Source organism: Oryctolagus cuniculus, chromosome 7 (genome assembly GCF_964237555.1).
Source record: "Oryctolagus cuniculus chromosome 7, mOryCun1.1, whole genome shotgun sequence".
NCBI lineage: Eukaryota > Metazoa > Chordata > Mammalia > Lagomorpha > Leporidae > Oryctolagus > Oryctolagus cuniculus.
In genome coordinates this window covers 34,177,515-34,202,476 of record NC_091438.1, presented here as the reverse complement: position 1 = coordinate 34,202,476, position 24,962 = coordinate 34,177,515, and positions in this window count along the sequence as shown.

Genomic DNA, 24,962 nt, shown 5'->3' with positions numbered 1-24,962 from the left:
AAATATGCCAATCACTATGCTCAATGTATTAAGAACAGTATTAATATTTAGAGATCCAAGACTGAAATGCATCCATCATGCTGTATAGTGCAAGGCCACTGGAAGCAAGCTCTGTAATCTTTGGCAATCACCCCAGGCCTCAGTTTCCTGATTTGGCAACAGAGAGACAAAGTAGGTTATTTCTTTGTTTCTTTTAACATTTATGACTTGAAAATTAAAAATACTATGAATGGTATAACTCAGTAAAATAAGACATTCAATTAAATAGAATAGTCATTCTTCCACATTATAGTCAATGTAGTTCTATAATGGTAATAATAGTTAAATATTTTATCTATACATCAGTACATTTCACAAACATTTTAACATATGCTAGACTCTTATTGAAACTTCAAAATGGAAGCCCCAACTGTGGCATAGTAGGTTGGACTATATGGGCGCCGGTTCAGGTCCTGGCTGCTCCACTTCTGATCCAGCTCCCTACAGATGATGGCCTGGGAAGGCAGTGGAGGATGGCCCAAATGCTTGGGCCCCTGCACTCATGAGGAAGACCCAGAAGAAGCTCCTGGCTCCTGACTTCAGATCTGCCCAGCTCTGGCAATTGCAACCAACTGGGGAGTGGACCAGTGGATGGAAGATCTTCTTGTCTGTCTCTCCCTCTCTCTGTGACTCTGCCTTTCAAATAAATAAATAAATAAATAAATCTTCTTTTAAAAAAAGAATGAATAAATGAAACTTTGAAATATTATTCAAAACTAACAAATGATCTATTTTTCTGAACCCTGTCAAGTATTTGATATTGAAAAGGACACAGTTACATGACATAGAGATTCTGTTTGCTACAGTTTATATAGCACATTTTTCTAGAGTAAGAAAGATAGCTTAATATCATTTAAGATGGAAAACAAAACCACAGAAGCGTAAGTCAGGCAATATGTTCCTACATCAGAGCATTATAATAACCTTTAAAGGACACATGGAAAAAATATCTAAGCTCAACTACAATCCAAGCCAAAATTAAGTTTGAAACCACTATCTTAAAATAATGTCTCGTATCTTTGGAACACTTTTAAATTTAGAAAATGCTTTCACATACATTATATCATCTGAATCTCACAATGACCCTGAGTCATTGTTAATGGAAGTGGAATTGTTAATATCATTTTACAGATGAATCAACTGAGGCTCAAAGAATGTAAGTGACTTTCCCAAAAGCACAAAAGTAATTACAGGGGGAAATTAGGGCTTAATGGAACTGTAGAATTCCACGTTTGTAGAGACTTTAAAGGTCATCTAGTGAAACCTCTCATCAGAAGCTTCACTCCCATGGCAATGATGGTCAGTTGTCCATTCAAAATTAGGCTTCTCTTTCCATAGCACAGACTTCTAACTGGGATCTGGCTTCCCATGCAGAGACCATATTTTCTAGATTTTTAGCATAAATGGGATCATATGACCAGTTATTGCCAGTAGTATAAGAAGTGATATACATCACTTGAGGCAGAATATAGGTAAGGAGCAGTTCAGCATTCCTTCTCAACTTTCTGCTTCTCTGATTTAGAGGACACTGAGGCCAACAGAGATGGTGGAGCCTAATGGAAAAGGAGTCTGGTGCCCTGAATCACCACAAAGACAGTCATTTGCAAAGAGTACTCATGTTGTTCACTATGTGAGCAACAGGAACACTCACATGCTCACCACACATGCAAGAAATAATGTTGGGGGACAGTGCTGTGGGTTAAGCAGCACCAGCATCTCACGTGGGTGCCAGTTTAAGTCCCGGGTAATTCATTTCTGATCCAGCTCCCTGCTATGGCCTGAGAAAGCAGTGGAAGATGATACAAGTGTGTGGGCCCTTGCACCAACATGGGAGATTCAGAAGAAGCTCCTGGCTCCTGGCTTTGAATAGGCCCAACTGTGGCCATTGTGTCCATTTGGGGAGTAAACCAGTGGATGAAAAACATAATCTCTCCCTCTCTCCCTCTCTCCCTCTCTCCCTCTCTCCTTCTCTCTCCTCCCTTATTCCCTCTCTCTCTCCCCTTCTATCTCTCTATAACTCTGCATTTAAATTAAAAAATAATAAATATTTTTCTAAAAAGAGAAAAAGAAAGAACCTTGAATTGTGTTAAGATGCTAATGTTAGGGATTTACTTTTCTCAATAGTTAGCATTATCCTGGCAAGTAAATATTTACACCATACACACATACACACACACACACACACACACACACAGAATTTCCCTGTCTCCAGTTATACACAGACATAGGAGCTGACCTCTACCATAAACAGATCCTTATATATTTGAGAAGTTTTTGACTATTCAAAAGCTTTTCTTTCATTGAGAAGAATATTTTCCTGTTATCTGAGTTTGGTCCTGGCATAACTTTTGAAATTACACAGAACCAATGAAACATCTTTTCCATGTGACTTATGTCTACCCCAACCCTTTATTGCCAACTACCTTTATTATACACTAGTGAAAATTTATAGAAATAAACTATCCACCAAAAAAGGCTACAAAACCTCATATTTTTCCCTTTCCACATTATATCACCTTGATAAGCTGCCCTTACAGCTATAAAGCCATTGGGGCTAACTTTATCTCCTGGGAGAAATCCCTATACTTCAGGTCTCAGAGCCACAGCATGCACAACTCCAGGGAGCATCTCCCACTATAGTGCATCAGGTTGGGATTGAAAGGTGGCCCTGATCAGAGAATCTCTGGAGTCTAGAAAATAATGCAAATGTGTCCCTAATTGCCACATGGGAGACCAGAAAGAAACTCTAGGCTCCAGGCTTCAGATTGGCCCAGCTCCTGCTATTGTGGCCATTTAAGGAGTGAACCAGCAGATTGAACATCCATCTCTCTCTCTCTCTCGCTCTCTCTCTCTCTCTCTCTCTCTGCCTTTCAGATAACTAAATAAATCTTAGAGAGTGGTAATGGTGAGCCAGTGGTGTGGCATAATGGTTAATCCACTGCCTCCTCCGTTGGCATCCCATATGGGTATCTGTTGGAGTCCTGGCTACTCTACTTCCAACACAGCTTCCTGCTAATGCACTTGAGAAAGCAGCAGAAGATGGCCCAAGTACTTGGGCCCCTCTACCTATGAAACCAGCCCACCATGACTTTGTAGGCATTTCTAGTCACACATTTTCTATAGCCTTGGCTTACCACTGCTGAACATAGGCATACCATGTTTCTCTAAGATGCCTAGTGACAAGCTAAATCAACCAATCCATTTGCAGACAGAAACACACAAAGAAAGCAGCAATCTCTTCCACTTAAACATTTATTCCCTCCATATGCATCCCCAGAGAAGATGTCTCAGGAAAAAAGTGTGACGTCTCCTTCACCAAGAGAGCATGATTGTACAACGCCAGCAGTATGGAGATGCTCAAGATTCCTCCTTCCAAGGCAGAGGTGTGGAAGGAGGAGACACTCACCTGGGCTACCCATGTTCAGACCAGAAGCTAACATCATGGGAATTTGTTAGTCAACAGAATGGAGATCACCTGCATTGCCTCTTTTTCTTTGTTCTCATAAGCAGGTTGGCAAGGACTGCTGGTTGGCCATTTTAGAGATAGGCAAAGTAGAGCTTGGCTCAGAAAAGTCTAGTTGACTGACTCAAGTTTACTTAGTTACCAAACTAAATTTTGGATCAGGAATTTGAGTAGAGATCCTTGACATTTCATACTTTCAAATGCTATTTTTGGAAATTTATCTGGGATAAACCTCAAGCATAGGATAGGCCCAGTGTTCTGTGCCTCCATGTGGGTTTAACTTGGTATTCGACTTTCCATTCTGGATTGGTATTTGAAGCTCCTCTTGCCTCCCTGGAAACTCCCATCCAGGACTGAAAGCAAACAACTTCCTTTTATCATCAAATTCTCAAGAGTGTGGTGGCAGGAATTCTCAATGTGCTGACAGGGTGTGGGAAGCAAAGACCTCCAACTCTTTCACCAAGCAGCTATGACTTCGAATGAACCATTTGACCTGTGGGTTTTCTCTTTTTTGCACATAAAACAAAATGATTGGATTAAATATGTGTTAGGTCCTGTGTGAGTTGAGATAGAAAGGGTACTTAAGCTTCATTGCAAGAAAGTACAGTGGAAAGCAATACAGTTAGGTAGAAATTATCCAAACCTTAACTGTAGACAAGGGGCTGTGAGCTCTCAGGTGTGGTCTGGGAAATAGATACAGTAATTTATTATAGACTACTGAGGACATCAGTTCAATGGGCTGTGGCCTCAGAGGTCAGTTATAAAATAAGTATTAACCAAAAGGGCATTATAAAACACAAAGTATAAAACATTTATCATTTACTCAGAACTGACTAACCCGCTCCCTTCTGAACATGTTCCAAGCTGCTACACCTCTTGAATCAGACTGAGGAACTAGAGCAAATCTAGAAGAATAAATTTCAATGGTCTCAAGCATGGAAAGTGGTATTCATTGAGGGACATCCTGAAAAGATTTAAATTGCACTACAATTACATAAAAGCAATTTTCAGCCATTAGTATCCCATATAAATTTAATAACATTTCTTAATTTAGTTACACATGCATATTTAAAATCTCAGATTAAATAAATTAAAATGTTATCTTAGAAATAATGCTTCTTCTAACTCACGTTTTGTGAAATAATTTAACTCTAACTTGTCACGTGCACCTTGAGTATGAATGAATACCCTTTTTTACCATTAAAGCTACATTTGGGACTTCTGACATCCCCAATGCTATTGAAGTCATTTGAGATGTAACACTTTTGAGTCTGTGTCATACATTGCCAGAAATTGTATTTCAACTCACAAGTATTCAGTCACATAACCCTTGGGAGATGATCATTTCATTCACCCTATAAGTCTAATTAAGATAGTTATAGACTTGCAATTTATTTTATATATTTCCCACAACTTAACCTCTTATCTATACTGCTTTTTGAAGTTATTCACCATAATGTCAAATACTTGCAATTATAAGATAGTATCCTCAGAAATAATGACTAAGTTATTAATATAACTAGCATTGATTGAAATGATTTACAGGTATTTTGTCTACTGTTAAAAAGTATTTTGTTGTTTAGAAAATAAACCTGAAGGAGCATGCCAGAATATGAGAGATCACAGGATCAAAGAAAAAGTCACCCCTTCTTTTCCAAGAGATAATTAGAAGATAGCTCACCTAATATTCATGTATGTATTTGCTCTTTCAGCTTTTGGAAATTTTCTTGTATTATTTTTTGGCATTACCTACCTTCCACTTTCTCTACTTTCTTTCTAGAAACACTATAACTTAATTGATCAAGCAAGGTATCCTATACTTCATTGTGTAGATCGCCTTTTTAAAAAATACATAGGGTTTGTTGTAAGGTTTATTTATTTATTTGAAAGGCAGAGTTACAGAGAGGCAGAGGCAGAGAGACAGGTCTTCCATCCACTGGTTCGCTTCCCAGATGGTCACAATGGCTGGAACTGTGCTGATCCAAAGCCAGGAGCCAGGAGCTTCTTTCAGGTCTCCCATGATAATGCAGAGGCCCAGAGACTTGGGTCATCTACTACTTTCCCAGGCCATAGCAGAGAGCTGGATTGGAAGTGAGGCAGCCAGGACTCGAACAGGTGCCCCTATAGGATGCCGGCACTGCAGGCAGCGGCTTTACCCGCTATGCCACAGGGCCCACACAGATTGCCTTTTAATTTCTTTGTTTTTCACTCCACATTCAGTCCCACACTGCACTTCATTATTTTCACCAGTGAACCAGACACTGGTATGGCTGCTATAAAATTTCTCCACAGTACAAACATCTATTCTACCAAGAAAGAACAGAAGATAAGACTCTACCCCCTTGCTAGATGGACAGGTCAGTACCTGTGGACCCAGCTGCTTTGCATGCAAACTTTCACATAACTTCATTTTCACTCCAGTGTCTCATCCCTGTCTTCCACATAAGCCTCCAAATGCTGACCGACCCTCTCAGGGTTTTGCAGAAAGAATTGGTTCATTCCACATCAGTGAGCACAACTACAGGCACTTCCTTACAACTCTATCCAGTCTGCTAAGAAAATTAACACTTCTCTCTCTACTTTTTGCTTCCAAATGTGTTGAATTCTCCCATGTATTCTCATCTCCGTCTTTGTTTTTTGCCTTCATAGGCTGATAACTTTTTCCTACTGCTTTGTTTTTTTTTTTTAGTTCACTTTAATTTGTGTGTGCCTGTGTGTGTGTGCACACTTGCTTGATGTTTTGTTTTGTTTGATTGATTGATTGCACCTATTTTAAAACCTTTCTACCAGAAAGTTCTGGTCGAAAGCAAATGTCCAAATGCATTAACAATCTTACTTTATCAGTTACATACAGATCTTCACATACATAAGGAATAATAAAGAGGAGAGAAGAAGAAATCTTAGCTTGAATTTAAGGGAAAGGTGGTTTGGAAAGTTTACAACACATTTAATGAATAAAACTTCTATCGCTTCTCTGCCTTTTGGCTAAGATCAAGTGTGTAATGAATAAAACTTCTGACATTTTCACCAAAGAAACAAGCAAATGAACAACAACAAGAAGAAAGATTACTATTCTTTCACCAAAAATTACCCCTCCTTCCAGTCAGTGTAAGAGCCCTGGGTGCTTCTCACTATCATATCCTCTGCTAGACATTTTTGTGCTGAAAAAAAAAAAAAAAGAATTTTGAGAGTAAAGAGGAAGAGAAGGGATAATGTGGAAGTATACAGCTCCCCTCTGTGCCCAGGAGGGCATTAAATATGCTGTCTGACCAGCACAGGGAAACTAGCACCCACAGAGATGCCCCCGCAATGTGGCACTGAGTATAGATTTGGACACGGTCCCTCACTTGGTGACCTTTTGAAAGAGATGTGCTCCCAAACTGCCAGCAGGCACCACCAGGCTGGCTGAAAGGCGCCTTTTCTGGGTTTCCTAGGTTTCTGCAGACACACTTAAAGAAGGTTATATGTGGTTTGTGCTGAGATGGTAATAAATTAAATTTTAGCTCCAGACTAGTTAACTAGCATATAACGGCAGATTGTTTAACTCTGGAAAACTAGAGACTTTGTACTTTCTAAATTGCCTCTGATTTTCTGAGCTATTGTCCTGGAAGTTTTTAAAGAATATGTTGTGTTTTGATCTAAAAATCTTCCATACCGTAAACAGAGTTCCCAATAGTAGAAAAATAATTCTTACCTTTGTTACGCTGTTCAGTTTTAAAGCGCTGAATGATAGCAGATGAAACTTTCTCCTCAAGTGTCCTTGTCACTCTCCTGGTTCAAGTTCTGATCACTGCCAGTTTCCTGCCACATCTTTCTACTGCCCTCAGCTTTAGCCTTCTCCCTGAGTCAAATCTTGCCCATCTGACATCTTTATGCTCTTTTCTGCCAGTTTCCTGCAGCAGTCTTCTCTCTATCCTCGATTTCAGCCTGCTCTCTATTGGTATCTTGTCTATCCAACCTGAAGTTTATGTTGTTTTCATTACGCTACACTGCCTTCCCACAGACCTTTTCGGCCTGCTCATCTGATAGAAGGGAAGGATTGCATCCCAGAATGAAACCATTTTCCATCAACTCTTTCTTCCTCTCTGTAATTCATACTGATCAAAGACCTTAGAAGTTCTCTGTCTATATGTTTTCCAGCTTAGAACACAGTACAGTGCCTAGGACATAGTAAGTGTTCAATTAATATTTTCTAAGTAAATAAGCTATTAATTTATAGGATCTATAACTTATATTAAATGTATCTTTTTCTCTAATAGCTATAAACCTGAAGTGCAGAAGCAGAGAAAGATTGACTGGATTGATCCAGATTCTGTTTGAGCTCAGTGGATATGATGGGGAAATAAAGAAGCAAGGTATCTACTAGTATTGGCAGAAAAAAGTGGATGGGATGATGGATGATGTGATCTAGTGAAGATCTGAAGGAACTGAAATGACTCATAGAATTTAAAAAATAAACTGGTCAGGAAGCAGAGTAGATTCGAAGGGCAGGCAGGCATGGATAGGAAAGAGTGTAAGAGATGTGGAAAAAACAAGTTAGCACAAGAAACAAGGAATGGGCCGGGATGCAGACTGAGGACTTTAGAAAAAGTCAGATAGCTGTGAGGCATCAAAATTACAGGGCAGCCAGCGCTGCGGCTCAATAGGCTAATCCTCCGCCTGCGGTGCCAGCACACCGGGTTCTAGTCTCGGTCGGGGCGCCGGATTCTGTTCCGGTTGCCCCTCTTCCAGGCCAGCTCTCTGCTATGGCCCGGGAATGCAGTGGGCCCTGCACTCGCATGGAAGACCAGGAGAAGCACCTGGCTCCTGGCTTCGGATCAGTGCAATGCGCCGGCCGCAGCGTGGCGGCCATTGGAGGGTGAACCAACGGCAAAAAAGGAAGACCTTTTTTCTCTGTCTCTCTCTTTCACTGTCCACTCTGCCTGTCAAAACAAAAAATTACAGGGCAATTTTGCCAGAGCTTAGGAAGTCATCCATGGCAGAAGCCACGCAGCCTCTTGAAACAGCTGGTAATATTGCCAGATGGGACTTACCATGAACGTAGAGGCTGTGACATGAAGGTGAAGGAAAAATGATTGATCCTCTCTTTATCAAATGGGGACCTAGTCGGGTATATACAATAAAGATTTATGCAAAACATAGTATAAAACATGAACTGCTGCTATGGAAGACAAATTCAGGCTCCTTATAGGAACAGGAAGAAAATAGTATTGAGTAGAAGCTGATAGCTATTTGGAAACTTTGTAAAATAGAGACTATTAAAAATTATAAATTACCTGCTCTTTTCTGTGTACTTTGCAGTATCTATTAATTCAGGCTGTATCTATGTATTAGATTCTTGAGAACAGTCTTACATGTCAGTAGAAATAAGTATGTGCCTCAACAGCTTGGTTTCAAACATATGGAAAAGCCCCTTGTCTGTCTCCTATCTCTTGCCAATCTGAAATGCCTCTAAGGGGCCCAGCTATGGATTAAGAAAGTCCTGCTAATGTAATTCCCATAAAGAGGAGGTAACATTTTAACCTCTCCCTGAGAAAGGACGTATGGTGGGGAATAAAGATGGCATTCTGGGAAGGAAAAAATTAGGTCACAGGACACTTAATGGAAAATAGAGAAATCAGCTGGGCTGTACAAAAGAGAATAAAGAAAAGAGTCCAAAGGCAACACTAACGAACAAGGACTTAAGTCAATTATTCTTGTCCTCAAGGACGTGTGCACCAAGCATGCTGGTGCACAGCCTGTAGTTTATAAGAAAACCACCTGCAAGGCAGTTGTTTTGCTTTAATTCTCAGCAGTATAGAGGTCAGTAAACTTTCTCTGTAAAGTACTTTAGGCATTGTGAATCATATGGCCCCTATTGGACCTATTCAACTCCATCTTCATATGGTAGAAAATGCATTTTCTGAGTCCATATTGTCATAGACAATATGTAAATGAATAAGTAAGGCTGTGTTTTTAAAAAAAAAGACAAAGAAAGCCTTATTCACAAAAACAACAGGTAAGCTGGATTTGGCTTCCTGACTCATACTGTAGTAGTAGTACATACATACACACACACACAAATATATATATATTTTTGATATGTATATATCACAAATAATAATAAAGAAAAAAGTTTAGTTTTATTTTCCAGATGGTATCCATTATGGCTATCTCTTTACCACTGCAAAACTAGTCAGACTCCATCACAGTTGTGGAAAATCTCCAGTTATAACCTCAGCCTGTTGTCAGGTCAGAAGCTAAAGTTAACTGATCAGACATGATACAAAACCTAGCCTATCATGACAAGGGAAACCAGGTGGTTCAATTCAAACTTACCATTCATGTCAGAGAAGGAATTCTAGATGCATGCAAGTCTGCAAGGGCAAAAAGAACACCTCTGTTTCTGAAGAAAAACCAAGAATCTATACAAACATTGTGTGGAAATAGTATGTATATATTATTTAGAATTAGAATATAAGCTTACAAACAAATTGCCCAAAAATGTTTGATTCTCTTTTAGGATCTTTGATACATCTTCATATGCCATGACATCCTGAGACACTGAATGGGTGCTCGGTAATCATTATTTGGGCTGATATGTTCTTTTACATCACTTACTACCAAAACTCATTGAGCATATGACTCTGTTGGTATAATAGATATTATTCCATTTTATCACCCCAGCTGCTTACTTGTCCTGAGTCCTTTAATCCTGTTGGTTCTACAATGATTCTTTTAGTCATCTAGTCAAAATCCTAGCTTCATCCAAAGAGTACAAGAATACATTTAGGGTAAGGCTTATTTTGTGTCAGCACTGACAATTCCATAGTCCAGGGAATAGAAAATTATTAAACACATGTCATCCCATAGTTAGTTTTTAACATCTGCCTTAAACCCAATGCCCACTTTTCTGCTTATAGTAAACATTTATGCTATGTAAAGTTCTTGATTAGTAGGCTTTTTTATCTGCTTTGATCCTTACAACATAAAATTTAACTTCTTTTTTTATGGAAAATTCACTTTATTTTTTAATCCTGTTTTTCACAAATCTTTTGATGTTCCCTTGTACATATACATATGAAATGATTAAGAAAATCAAACTAACATACATCTTATATAATTTTTTAAAGTTTTTATTTAATGAATGCATTTTTCATAGGTACAAAAATAGTTAACTTCTATTATTCCAATTTCAATAAAGAAACCAAGACTCAGAGAGGTTAAACAACTTGCTCATGTTCACATAGGTGTTTAGAGCCAAGGTTTTGATTCAGTAAGGCAGCGTTCTATGACCTAAGGAATTTGCATTCTGATGGAAAGATACAAGCAAAATACACACCATAAACAAAGGTTCTACAGAAAATGACAGGGACAAAAGGGAATAGTGGAACCTGCAGGACTGGACAAGAGTGACGTTTTACTTCTTTATTTCATTTTTGGTCAGCGTAAATGATTTCCAGGGCAACACTCAGCTTTTTCTTGGTCTATTGACCATCCAGGACCTTGAATCAGTATCAGAAAAAAAAATGTAAATGAAAAATGAAGTAGATGTCTACCAGCAACACAGTAAAGCATGACTACAGCATGTGTTGAAACTGGATCTCTAATATTATAATCCACATCACTTCTCTTGCCCATGACCTCACAGAGATGCCCAATATGCAGAAAGAATAGCAGCCAAAATTACATCATGAGGAGATCCACAATGTGCCATAGTTTCACGTTTCCAGTATTAGTTAAAACCAGAGCATTGAAAAAGGGTTGGACGTTCACAAGCAAGGAGCTCTGTGATTCTAAAGACTGAGACGGAAGTGGGAAATTCCATACTAATTCCCATAGCTTCGGCATAGCCCGTTCCCTCCAAAGCCTCTGAGGATCTCCTCAGGAAGCCTCTTCACCATGCGATGGCACCTTCTGTCAAATTCTTCACACATTTGCCACCCCAATGTTTTGGCAGAAGCATCATCTGTAGGTTTTGACATAATTCCGAAGAGAGACTTTTTCAATTATTACTAATGGAACATTACACTTCTCTTTGGGAACTTCTGCATGAATAAAAAGGGTCATTAAAGACATCTACTTTCAGCCCGGAAATCATGAGTCAGTGCTTGGTGCAGGATTCTTTGATATTTTATTAAGCACCTGATAATTTTTCCACTCCCCCACGACCTCTCCAACTCAAACAGCAAGTTATTGAGTTGAAAATCATAAAGTCGGTGCTATTGATTCCTTGCAGGTGAACGCTATTTATTCTCCATTGTTTTGATTCTCATTTCACATAATAATATCTTGCATTCTTATAGCAATTTTCATTCTTAAGCAGCTTACCTATTCTGTGATACCTTCTGACACCCAGTGGAAGGAACTGCTGTTATAGTAGTAGCTCCTATGTTCAAGTTCATATGTGGAGACTGGCTCAGGCTATTGAAAAGGTGTGCTAAGAAGGCCTATGAATTCAATGTATCTGGTAAAACAATTGTTGAATAATATTTGTACCTATCTAATAGCCAATTAAAAATCTAAGTCCAGTGAAGAAAAAGAGAAATAATTTTAAAGACTTGCTTAAAGTCTCCACAAGATGATTTCCAGCATTGAGTCAACACCAGCTTAAACTTATTAAGTTCTAAAAATGTTAAATTATCCATCATATCTCTTAATTCAGCTACAAAATGTGTAAGGTGAGAGACTATGCTTGATTGGTTGAATCAATGATTCTTAACCTCTTTTCTCTAATGTGTTCAAATATGCAAAACAGATGAAATAGGATATGGGTCAGATATGTTTCCCAGTAATTGTAATTCTACTCAGTTCTCCAAAATTCATAAAAATGTATGAGAATATGAGCAGTGTCATAATAATAGTACTAAATCTATTGTATTTCTATAAAAAAGGAGTTAACCACAAACTGGTCCAGCTTGCATTTGATATACTTTACAATCCAAAAACAAAACATATTGTCAAAACTTGCTGATAATACTGAAAGTCGTGGATGAATTAGTTCAGTGTCAATGAAACTCACTGATCTCTTTCCCCGCTGCCATCTCTAAAAGATAGTCTTAAATAGGAAAACAAAAGAGTAAGTTGAACTGTCTGCATGCATAGCTACAATTTAAGCATATGAATGTATTCTAGCTATTCATGATGTTAAGTTACCTTTTAATTAGTGTCAAAAGAAACAGAAAACTTTCTGGCAAAAAGATCTCCTAGTCTGGAAGGAGTGTCATGTCTAAAAAATATATGATATAATAAACACTAATTCACACATTCAGGATATCCAACAAACTCCAAGTAGTACACAAAATACAAAGAGATCCACAGACACATTATATTAAATGTGTTAAAATTCAAAGGAGAACATCTCAAAATCACCAAGAAAAATAAATTATTCACCATTCACATGTGAAACCAAGTAAGTTTATAGCTACATTCTTATCAGGAACAATGAGAGCAGAGTAGTGAATAATAAATTCAAATTTTCAATTAAATAAAAAAAAGAATCCTGTGTACAGCAAAGCTGTCTTTCATAATTGAAGGTGAAATAAAATTAAGTTTTGTTTCTCATAAAAGCAAAAACTATGAGAATTTATTACTATGGCCACTTCATTAGAAAAACTAAAAGAAATTCTTCAGGCTAAAAACAAGTGACCCCAGACAGTATTTCAAATCTACACCAAAAAACAAAGAGCACCTGTAAAGATAATCCTGCTATTATAAAAGATAGTACAAATATCTGCTTCTTTACTTCACTTTTAACTGATTTCCAAAGCAGTTGTATAAAGCAATGCTTACAAAATATCTGTTGGGCCTAATGCATATAGTAATAAGATACACATGCCAGGCCGGCACCGCGGTTCACTAGGCTGATCCTCCGCCTTGCGGTGCCGGCACACCGGGTTCTAGTCCCGGTCGGGGAGCCAGATTCTGTCCCGTTTGTCCCTCTTCCAGGCCAGCTCTCTGCTGTGGCCAGGGAGTGCAGTGAAGGATGGCCCAAGTCCTTGAGCCCTGCACCCCATGGGAGACCAGGATAAGTTCCTGGCTCCTGCCATCGGATCAGCATGGTGCGCCAGCCACAGCATGCCGGCCGCAGCGGCCATTGGAGGGTGAACCAACGGCAAACGAAGACCTTTCTCTCTGTCTCTCTCTCTCACTGTCCACTCTGCCTGTCAAAAAAAAAAAAAAAAAAAAAGAAAGAGAAAGAAAGAAAGAAAGAAAGAAAGAAAGAAAGAAAAGAAATAAGATACACATGTCAAAAATAAGACAAAGGAGGTGGTTAGGAGCTAAGCTCATTACTCTAAGGAAATTACCACAAATGGCAACTTGAATCTGTAGAAACAAATGAAGAAGCCAGGAATGAAAACTAAGAAAAATATTTTATTTTTTATTAAATATTTATTTATTTATTTGAAAGTCAGAGTTACACAGAGAGAGGAGAGGCACAGAGAGAGAAAGACGTCTTCCATCCAATGGTTCACTCTCCAATTGGCCGCAATGGCCGGAGCTATACCGAACCAAAGCCAGGAGCCAAGAGCTTCTTCTGGGTCTCCCATGTGGGTGCAGGGGCCCAAGGACTTGGGCCATCTTCTACTGCTTTCCCAGGCCATAGCAGAGAGCTGGATCGGAAGTGGAGTAGCCAGGTCTCAAACCGGTGCCCATATGGGATGCCAGTGCTTCAGGCCAGGGCTTTAACCTGCTACACAAAAGCGCCACCCCCAGAAAAATATTTTCAAACAATCATAAATATACAGTTCCTTTCATCTTCAGTATTATTGAAATGTCATAAAATTATATAGTCATATTTATAACAATATATTATTTAGTTTCTAATCTTTATCAAAAAATAGCTGATATAAATTGTTATATCAATAATAACACATGTAAATAGATTACACAACCTGGCCAGAAGACAGACAGTATCCAAAAAAGAAACAAAAAATCCTTCATGCTATCTATAAGACACACATTTTAAAATTGAAGATGCAGGGGCTGGCGTTGTGGCTAGAAGGTAAAGCCAACGGTTTTAGTCCAGGCTGCTCCTCTTCCAATACAGCTCTCTGCTATGGCCTGGGTATGCAGAAGAAGATAGCCCAGGTCCCTGGGCCTCTGCACACATGTGGAAGACCCGGAAGAAGCTCCTGGCTCCTGGCTTCTGATCAGCCCAGCTCTGGCCATTATGGCCATTTGGGGAGTGAAACCACAGATGAAAGACCTCTGTCTGTTTCTGTGCCTCTTCCTCTGCCTCTCTGTAACTCTGCCTTTCAAATAAATGAATAAATCTTTAAAAAATTGAAGACACAAATAGATTGAAAGGAAAAGAATAGAAAACATATCTCAAGCAAATAACAACCACAAAAGCTGGAGTAATTATAATATCAGACAAAAGTGACGATAGATTTTTTTTTCAAAAAAGTCCTAAAGATTAAAAAGAATAACTTGGAGGGATTTTTTCAACTTACATGCAGTAAATTTTAAAATAATCACAGGTCATTAAAACTACAGTAGTATGTCATTCTTAACTATTTTTTGACAAAGATATAAAACAAAGTTTGACAAGACTTTGTCGGCAATACTGAAACACACAAACATTTCTTTTTTTACATTTTTTTCTCTTAAATTTTGGTTCTTACATACAAAGGAGAGCATGTGGTGTTTATCTTTCTGTGTCTGGCTTATTTCACTCAACATCATGTCTTTAAGTTGCATCAAATAGTAGCATTTCAGTCTTTTTACGGCTGTATAATATCCTATTGTGTGTATATACCACATTTTCTATCTATTCATCTGATGAATGGATACCTTGGGTGACTCCAGATTTTGCCTCTAGTGAACAGTGCTGCTATATACATGGTGATGCAGGTATCTCTTTGACACAGTGTGTTCATGTCTTTTGAGCATATACTCAGTAGTGTATTTGCTCAATCATATGGCAAGTCTATTTCTAGCTTTTTAAGAAATTTCCGTAGTGTTTTTTACAGTGGCTGCATTAATTTATATTCCCACCAACAATGTATAAGTGTTGTGCTTTCTCCACGTCCTTGAAAGCATTTGTTACTTTCTGTCTTTTGGATAATAGTCATGCTGACCAGAATGAGGAGATACCATGTTGTGGTTTAGATTTGCATTTCCCTGAAGGGCTAGTGAGGTTGAACATCTCTTCATTTGGTCATTTCTATTTCTTCAAAAAGAATGTTTTTTCATTATAGAAATTCAATCCATCAGGACGATACAAAAATTACAAACATATATACATTTTGCAAGACAGTATCAAAATACATGAAAGTACAAACCACTCGGAATGAAGAATGAAACAATTTAACAATAATAAAGGAGACATTGATACTCTGTTTCAATAATGGATAGCAATATAAAATCAAAAAGATTTAGAAGATTTTGACAATTCTATAAAAAAAATCCTGTATAAATGAGGCCTGTGGAACTCTTTCAAAACAGCATATTCTTTTCAAGTTCATCTGAAACATTTTCTAGGATAGAATGTGTGCAAAACCAGAGACAAAAATTTGTAAATATAAAAAGATAGAAATATTACAGTGTATATCTCCCAAGTACAGTGGAATGAAATTAGAGCTTAATAATAGAAATATATGTAGAAAATGCTCAATTACATATAAACAGTATAAACTTTGAATAGCCAATGTATCAAAGAAAGAATCAAAATGGGAATAAGAAAATACATCTATATAAGGGAAGTACAAAGAGCTTAAAAGGAAAGTTACACCTTGAAGTATGTTTATTGAAAAAGATTTCAGTCCAATAACCAAAACTTATACCTTAGTCCACAGGAAAAATAAGAAAAAATTAAATATAAAGCAAAAGTAAGCAGAATAAAGGAAATAATATCATTAGACATGAAATCAATAAAATACAGAATAGAAAACTGGTAAAGAGAAATCAATAATCAAAAGCTAATTTTCTGAGAAGGTGAAAGAGATTGATAAATCTTTATCTAAACTGAATACTAAAATAAGAAATAAAGGAACAGAAATTATAACCAAACTTATAGAACTAAAAAGGATTTTAAAGGAACACTATACATAATTGTATACTGATAAATAATTTAGGCCAGCGCTGTGGCTCATTCGGCTAATCCTCTACCTGCAGCGCCAGCTCTCCGGGTTCCAGTCCCGGTTGGGGCACCGGTTCTGTCCTGGTTGCTCCTCTTCCAGTCCAGCTCTCTGCTGTGGCTTGGAAAGGCAGTGGAGGATGGCCCAAGTCCTTGGGTCCTGCACCCGCATGGGAGACCAGGAGGAAGCACCTGGCTCCTGGCTTCAGATCGGCGCAGCGCCAGCTGTGGCAGCCATCTGGGGGATGGACCAACGGAAGGAAGATCTTTCTCTCTGTCTCTCTCTCTCTCTCTCACACACTGTCTAACTCTGCCTGTCAAAAAAAAATTAAATAATTCAGATGAAATGGACAAATTTCTAGAAAGATACAACTTACCTAAACTGAATCATAAAGAGACCAAAAAAAAAGAAAAAAGAAAATAGATGCATTTGGGAATCAAGAAATAAATTATTTGAAGATGATAATCTTGCATATAGAAAATCCTAAGGTACTATCACAACAAATAATTGACTTCAGCAAGTTTGCAGGATGTCTGAAGCATACATACAAAAAATATTTCTAAATACTTGCAATAAGTAACCAAAAAATGAACCTAGGAAAATATTTACAATACAGTCAAAAAAGATATAAAATGCTTTGGGATAAATTTAAGCAATGAAGTGCAAATTTTACATTCTGAAAGCTACAAAGCACAGTTGAAAGAACTTTAAGACTATAGAAATAAACTGAAACTCATCCATGCTCATAGATCAGAGCTAACATTGTTAAGATGGCAATATTCTCTCAATTGATCTGCAGATTCAATGAAAACCTTATCAAAATGTATTTAGAGACTCAGAATAGCCAAAAGAATCTTTTCTTTTTCCTTATATTCGATTATTCAATCTTGGCAGCCACAATCGCACAGATAGAAAGTGTGAGGACACTTTTTTCTTGCATCTGTAGTGGCAATCTTAAAAAAGAAGAACAAAGTTGAAGGCCTTATGTTTCTTAATGTCAAACTAACTACAAAGCAATAGTAATCATAAACATGGTGCTGGCATTAAAATAGACAAAGACATCAATAGAATAAAATTGAATGGTTAGAGATCAAACCACATTCTATGATCAATTGGTTTTCAGCAAAGGTGCCAAGACTATTCAGTGGGGAAAAATAGTCTTTTCAACAATTGTACAAAGTCAATTGCATAGCCACCTGTTAAAGAATAAGATTGGACAGCCTTTAATTCATACCACCTACGCAAATTAATTCAAAAGGAATCAAAGATCTAAATTTAGGAGCTAAAACTCAAAATCCCTTAGAAGGAAATTTACAAGAAAATCTTCATGATCTCAGATTTAATAATGGATTTCTAGATGAAATGCAAAAAGTATAATGAACAAAAGAAAAATAAACAAATTGGACTCCATCAAAACTAAAACAATTTTTGCTTCAAATGTCACTCTAAAGAAAACAAAAATACAATGTACAAAATAAGAGAAGATATTTTCAAATTATATATCTGAAAAAGTATTTAAAGCTAGAATATATAAGGAACCCTTATGACTCAATAATAAAAAGACAAATAACCCAATTTATAAATGGACATATGAGACAGGGCATACTCTACAGGCCCAGCTTGCTCAGGTCCACAACTCAAGGAGCCCCTGGGGACACGAACAGTGTGGCACCAAGCAGTAAACCTCCTGGTTGATATGGGAACCTATTTTTCTGCCATTCCCTTCTCCCCCCGAGAAGGTGTCCTCCAGGGGGTTTCTGGATCTGTAGAGAGATATTTCTCTCTATCTGCTTAGTCTTAGGGAGACCTCCGCTTCACCCACTCCTATCAAATATCCTAGAAATGCCTGATGCACTATTAGGCCAAGACATTTGTTCTCCGACTAATGTACAGCTCCTATTACCATTGAGAGTCTCAGGCTGTTTTCCCTCCTCAAGCTAAGGGTAGACCTCAGGTATGGATGGATGGAACAACTGTGGGATGGGCAAAGACATCATCTCCATGACATGCTTAAGGATCCTGTCCATTTTCCCCATCAAAAATAATATCCTCCCTGTCTGAAGGTAAATATATGTTTATAGACTGTCATTAAGTGTCACCTTGTGCAGGGAATAGTTAACAAATCAGTTCCTACAATGCATGCATTATAGGAATTGAAAAGGGGCCAGGTAAATGGAGAATGGCCCAGGACCTGAGTCTCAATAATGAGGCAGTGGTCCTACTCCATCCAATAGGCCCCAATCCTTATACCTTCCTGACCCAGATACCCAAAACTCTGTTTATTTTCTGTACTAGATCTTGACAATGCATTTTTCTGCATACCTCAAGACCCAGGAAGCCAGCCCCATTTTGCTTTCAAAAATCTATTGACTGAAGTTAAATAGTTCACCAGGACAGTACTGTCAAACAAGGATTTATACTCAGCTCCTACCTATTTAGATAGGTTCTTGTGGAGGACCCAAGGACCAATCTCTTGGGGGTGGGTGGTGAGATGCAATTTTAAATGTGTATGGTTTACAGTCTCTTTCCCACTTGAGACTCTACTTTCGGGCATTTGACTAGCCCAAACTAACTAGTAGAACATGGTTACTAGGTATCCAAGGAAAAGCACAAAGGTCTATCAGGAAATAAACTACTTGGGGCTCATCCTCACCTCTGGGGTACAGAAACTGGCCCCCAGAGAGAATACAATCCATGTAGTATATTCCTGTTACTACAACTATAATATAGCTCCAACTAACACATTATATATCCCTAGGTAAAGAAAAATAGCAAAGCTTCCATAGCAGGCTCTGTAACAGGCTCTCAAGGGCAAGGCAGAGCAGGGTCCCTTTCTTTGGGAAGGAACAAAACACAGCCTTTGCCCAGAGGCTGTCATGACTGGGGTCCTTGCACTAGGTATTCTAAACCCAGTCCTTCAAAACAAGCAAGCAATTAGACATGTTAACTGCTGCCCAAGGGAGTATCTCTGTCATACTCTAAGCATTTTTGGGGAGGTAGAATACAATCAAACTGGACAGGTATGAAACTATGTTCACCATTTCTTAGATAAGGCCAGACAACTCCAGGATCAGGCTGAACAAGGCTGGAATTTCTGGCCTAACATCTGGTCATGGAAATTTTGGCTTTTGCTCTTCATTGGCTCTATAATCTCCATACTCTTGTTGCTTATTGTTGGACTATGTGTCATTAAATCTATCTTCCAGTTTGTCTCTAACAGAGTAAGCCATCCAGTTCCAGATGGTCATGAAACAGGGCTTCTAGTCTATCCCTTTGGATGATGTGACCAATCCTCTGGACCATGCAAGACAATCATTTCCCAGGACACCTCTGAATGCCATACAGCAGACAGCAAGAGAAGGAAACCCATAACCAGCTCTGCACCTATGTGTCCTCAGCCCCAAAGAAACTACAGGTTATGGGCCTTTAGCCCAAAATCTCCAAAAGATAATGGGTTACTTGTATTTAAGGGGGAATATTTGGATGACCATGTAAACATGAGTCTATATGAGTTTCAGGAAAAGAAGAAAAATGGGAATTCCTTTGTTATGGAACAAGGCAGCAAGTCTTGGAAGCAAACCTGAATTTAAATATCTTTTTAAAAGGAGAATAATGATTGTTGATAAGTATGTTGACACATAAAAATCCTAATAAACTTGCCGGCGCCGCAGCTCCCTAGGCTAATCCTCCCCTGCAGCGCTGGTACACCGGCTTCTAGTCCCAGTTGGGACACCAGCTCTGTCCTGGTTGCCCCTCTTCCAGGCCAGCTCTTTGCTGTGGCCCGGGAGTGCAGTGGAGGATGGCCCAAATGCTTGGGCCCTGCACCCGCATGGGAGACCAGGAAGAAGCACCTGGCTCCTGGCTTCGGATCAGTGCAGTGCGCCGGCCGTAGTGGCCATTTGAGGGGTGAACCAACAGAAGGAAGACCTTTCTCTCTGTCTCTCTCTCTCACTGTATAACTCTGCCTGTCAAAAAAAAAATAGAAAAATAAAAATAAAATAAAAAATAAAAACCCTAATAAACTGTTGGTGGGAATGTAAAATAGTGCAAGCACTTATGCAAGAAGGCTGATAGCTCTGCAACCAGTTAAATAAAGAATTATCAAATGATCTAATAATTCCACTCCTAGGTATCTACCCACAGATGAATCTTGTAGCAATATTATTCACAACAGTTGACTGTTGTGGAAACAACACAAGTATCCTTCAACTCATGAGTGGAAAAACAATTGTGGTAATCCATACAATGAAATATTATTCAGTCATAGAAAGTAATTAAATATTGATAGATGCTATAATATGGATGGACCTTGATAACATTCTGCTAAGTGAAAGATGTCAGGCAGTGATGACCACATACTATATGATTTCATTTATATGTAATATCCAGATTAGGCAAATAGATAACAATAGAAAGTACATTAGTGGTTGCTTAGTGATGTAAGGGTAGAGTGGAAGATGAAAGAATAAGGAGTGATACCTAAAATTACAGTTCCTTTAAGATATGTTAAAATTTGTCAGCCCGGTCTCTATACTTAGTCTTGGAGTTACAACTGGCATCATTTATTTCCCCTTCTCTATTCAAAATTCCTCATCTTTAACTATTATCACTGCATATCTGTGCTTATTTAAAGATTTGATTCAAAATTTAATTCCCAAGATATGTGAATCATTGCCAATAATACTCTTCTCTTGGCATAATTTATGTTTCTTTCTGTTTGTGCTTATACATGAGAATCAAGGAAATTGAATTAAAAGGAAAAATCAAGAGTGACACAAGTGGATGCCATGGGTTTCAAATCTATTTCTCCATACCTGTATTATGACAAACCAATGGTCAGCATCCTATTGAATGGAGAAAAGCTATAAAATCCCCCTAAAATCTGGAGACAGGCAAAGAAGCCCACTCTCATCATTGCTATTTAATAGTCCTGGAAGTTTTAGCCAGAGCCATCACGCAAGAAAAAGAAATCAAAGGGATATAAATTGGGAAGGAGGACATCAAACTATGTCTATTTGCAGTTGACATGATTATATGTAGAGGGGATCCAAAAGACTCCTCTAAGAGACTACTGGAACTCATAAAAGAATTTGGTAAAGTGGCAGGATACAAAATAAACACAAAAAACTCAATAGCCTTTGTTTACACAGAAAATGTCATGGCTGAGAAAGAATTTCTGCGATCAATCCTATGCACAATAATTGCAGAAAAAAATTAAATAACTTGGAATATATATAACCAGGAATGTGAAAGTTTTCTACAGTAAAAATTACAAAACATTAAAGAAAGAAATGTAAGTCACAAAAAAATGGAAAAATCTTCCATATTGGCATTTTAGAAGAATTAATAACATCAAAATGTCCACTCTACAAAAAACAATTTACAGATTCAACATGATCCCAATCAAAATATCAATGACATCCTTCTCATATCAAAAAAAAAAAAACACTGCTAAAATTCATCCAGAAACATAAGAGACCCGAATAGCTAAAGCAATAACAAAAATAACAAAAAAATAAATAAAAAATAACAAAAACAAAGTGGAGGCATCACAATACTAGATTTCAAGAAAAATTACAGGGAAATTATCATCAAAACTGCCTCTTACTGACACAAAAACAGATATGTAGACCAATGGAACAGAATAGAAGACCCAGATATTAATCCATGTATCTACAACCAACTAATCTTTTTTTAAGACTGTTTTTGAAAATTTATTTATTTATTTATTTAAAAGACAGAGTTACAGAGAAGCAGAATGAGAGAGAGAGAGAGAGGGAAAGTGAGAGAGAGAGAAAGAGATATCTTCCATTAGCTGGCTTACTTCCCAAATGGCCACAACGGCCAGACTGGGCCAATCCGAAGCCAGGAGCTAGAAGATTCTTCCAGGTCTACCACATGGGTGCAGGGACCCAAGGACTTGAACCATCTTCCACTGCTTTCCCAGGTCCACTAGCAGCGAGCTGAATCAGAAGTGGAGCACCTGAGATTGGAACCAGTGCCCATATGGGATGCTGGCACTGTAAGCATCTGCTTTACCCACTACACCACAGTGCCTGCCACAGTCAGCTAATCTTTGACAAAGGAGATAAAATTAGTCCCTGGAGAAAGGACAGTCTCTTCAACAAATTGTGCTGGGAAACAAGACTTTCATCTTACACCTTATACAAAAATCAACACAAAATGGATTAAGAATCTAAACCTACATCTGGAACCATCAAGTTATTAAAGGAGAACATTGGAGAAACTTTGCAAGAGATTAGCATAGGCAAAGACTTCTCAGAATAGACCCCAGAAGCCCAGGCAATCAATGCAAAAATAGACAAATAGGACTACATCAAGCTGAGATGATTCTGCACTGCAAAAAAAAACACTCATCAAAGTGAAGAGACAACTGACAGAATGGGAGAAAATATTTGCAAACTATACAACTGATAAAGGATCAATATGTATAATCTATAAAGAGCTCAATAAACTCAACATCAACAAAATAAACAATCCAGTTAAGAAAAGGGCAAAGGACTTGAACAGGCACTTTTCAGAAGAGAAAATTCAAGTGATTAACAGATACATGAAAAAATGCTCAAGATTACTAGCCATCCAGGAAATGCAAATCAAAACCACAATGTTTCACCTCATCCAAGTTAGAATGGTTCTCATACAAAAATCAACAAACAATAAATGCTGGCCAGTATCTGGAGAAAACTATTCCTTGATCCATTGTTGGTCAGAATGTGAACTAGTACAAGCGTTGTGGAAGACAGTATGAAAATTCCTCAGAAAGTTGAAAATATATCTACCATAGGACCCATCCATTCCACCCCTGGGAATTTACCCAAGAGAAATGAAATCATCATATGAAGGAGAGATCTGTACCCCATGTTTATTGCAGCTGAATTCACCACATCTAAGATATGGAATCAATTGATAACTGGATTAAAGAAATGTGGTATATATACACAATGGAATATTACACAGCCATAAAAAGGAATGAAATCTTGTCTTTCACAACAAATTGGATGCAACTGTATACCATTATGCTTAGTGAAATAATCCACTCCCAAAAAGGCAAATACCATATGTTTTCTTTGATCTGTGTAACTGAGCACAAAACAATGTAATTGATAATTATTTGCATTGCAATCTGCATAAAATCATTCTTGTGCATAAACTATTGAAAGGAAGTGGCTTAAAGTCTAAATGAACTTAATTACTCTCTTGTACCCACACAGGAAATATTTAGTGTTATATTATCATCAGTTCTATTTCATTGAAAGAAATTATGAATGATTAATTATAATACTGTACATAGGTGAAATAGTCATTTCTTCATTCAATTATTATTTACATCCATTGTTTATATACCTACTAAGCTAGGATCTTTTTGCTTTTTACTTGTTAAACTTCTTATTTGGTGAAGTATTAAGCCTTTTTAATATAATATAAATTTAAAATATGCTATCTCAAAAACAAAAAAAAAGGAAAGTAGAAGAAGGGAGAGTGCCAGGGAGGGAAGGAGGAAAGGAATATGATTATGTTCTTAGATGTATCTATAAGTCATATTGACTCTGTTAAAATTAATTACTATGAAAATTAAAAATTAAAATAAAAATGTCTAGATATGTCTCTCACAGTTTTATGGTAATCAGAGTAAAAGACCATACATACCTTTAGGAAAGGACAAGGACAAGCAAAAAATATTTTTTTCATAGAATTGTAGTGTCTTTCACCCAAAGGACTCAGCCATATCTTCATTCAGTGGCTTGAGTTCTGAAAACTGTCTTTCACCCAGAAGCTAAGCAAGGTGCCATAACATTTTACTGAGGCAATCACCATCCTCCTATCCATCCATTTTTTCTTTCTTCACATTGTAGATGCTGTTCAGCAGCAAATTTGTTGTCTTCCCATATATTTTGGTTCTGGATACACAACGTTCTTTTAGCCACCTCTGTAACTTCCTGCATCCTTATCAGTTGTTATGTTAATTAGACTGGTAATCTAGCAGGTAATCTGCCACTTTCTCTATTACTACAACACCTATTGCATCTCCATGGTTATTAATGGATCTATATATGTACCTACCATTCCTACTAACAGCTTTGGCAGAGGAGAACAACCTCTTTCTAGACTTCTTAGTGATGCTGGTGCCATTCTCATTTGCTCATTCCTAATTACCTTCCCTTGAACCTGGCACACCCATTAAACACAATTTTCTGATGAGTCCCTATTCTCCCAGGCTCTAATTCATGATGCTACCCACTAGGGCAGCTTAGCAGCCATTTCCACTTTGTTTGATGAGCCATTGGTTTCTCCAGGTTCATATAGAACCATGTACCATGTAGTAGTACGTTTGTTCTTCCCTTAGATATTTATCAGGTGCTAAATTTCATCATCTTGAG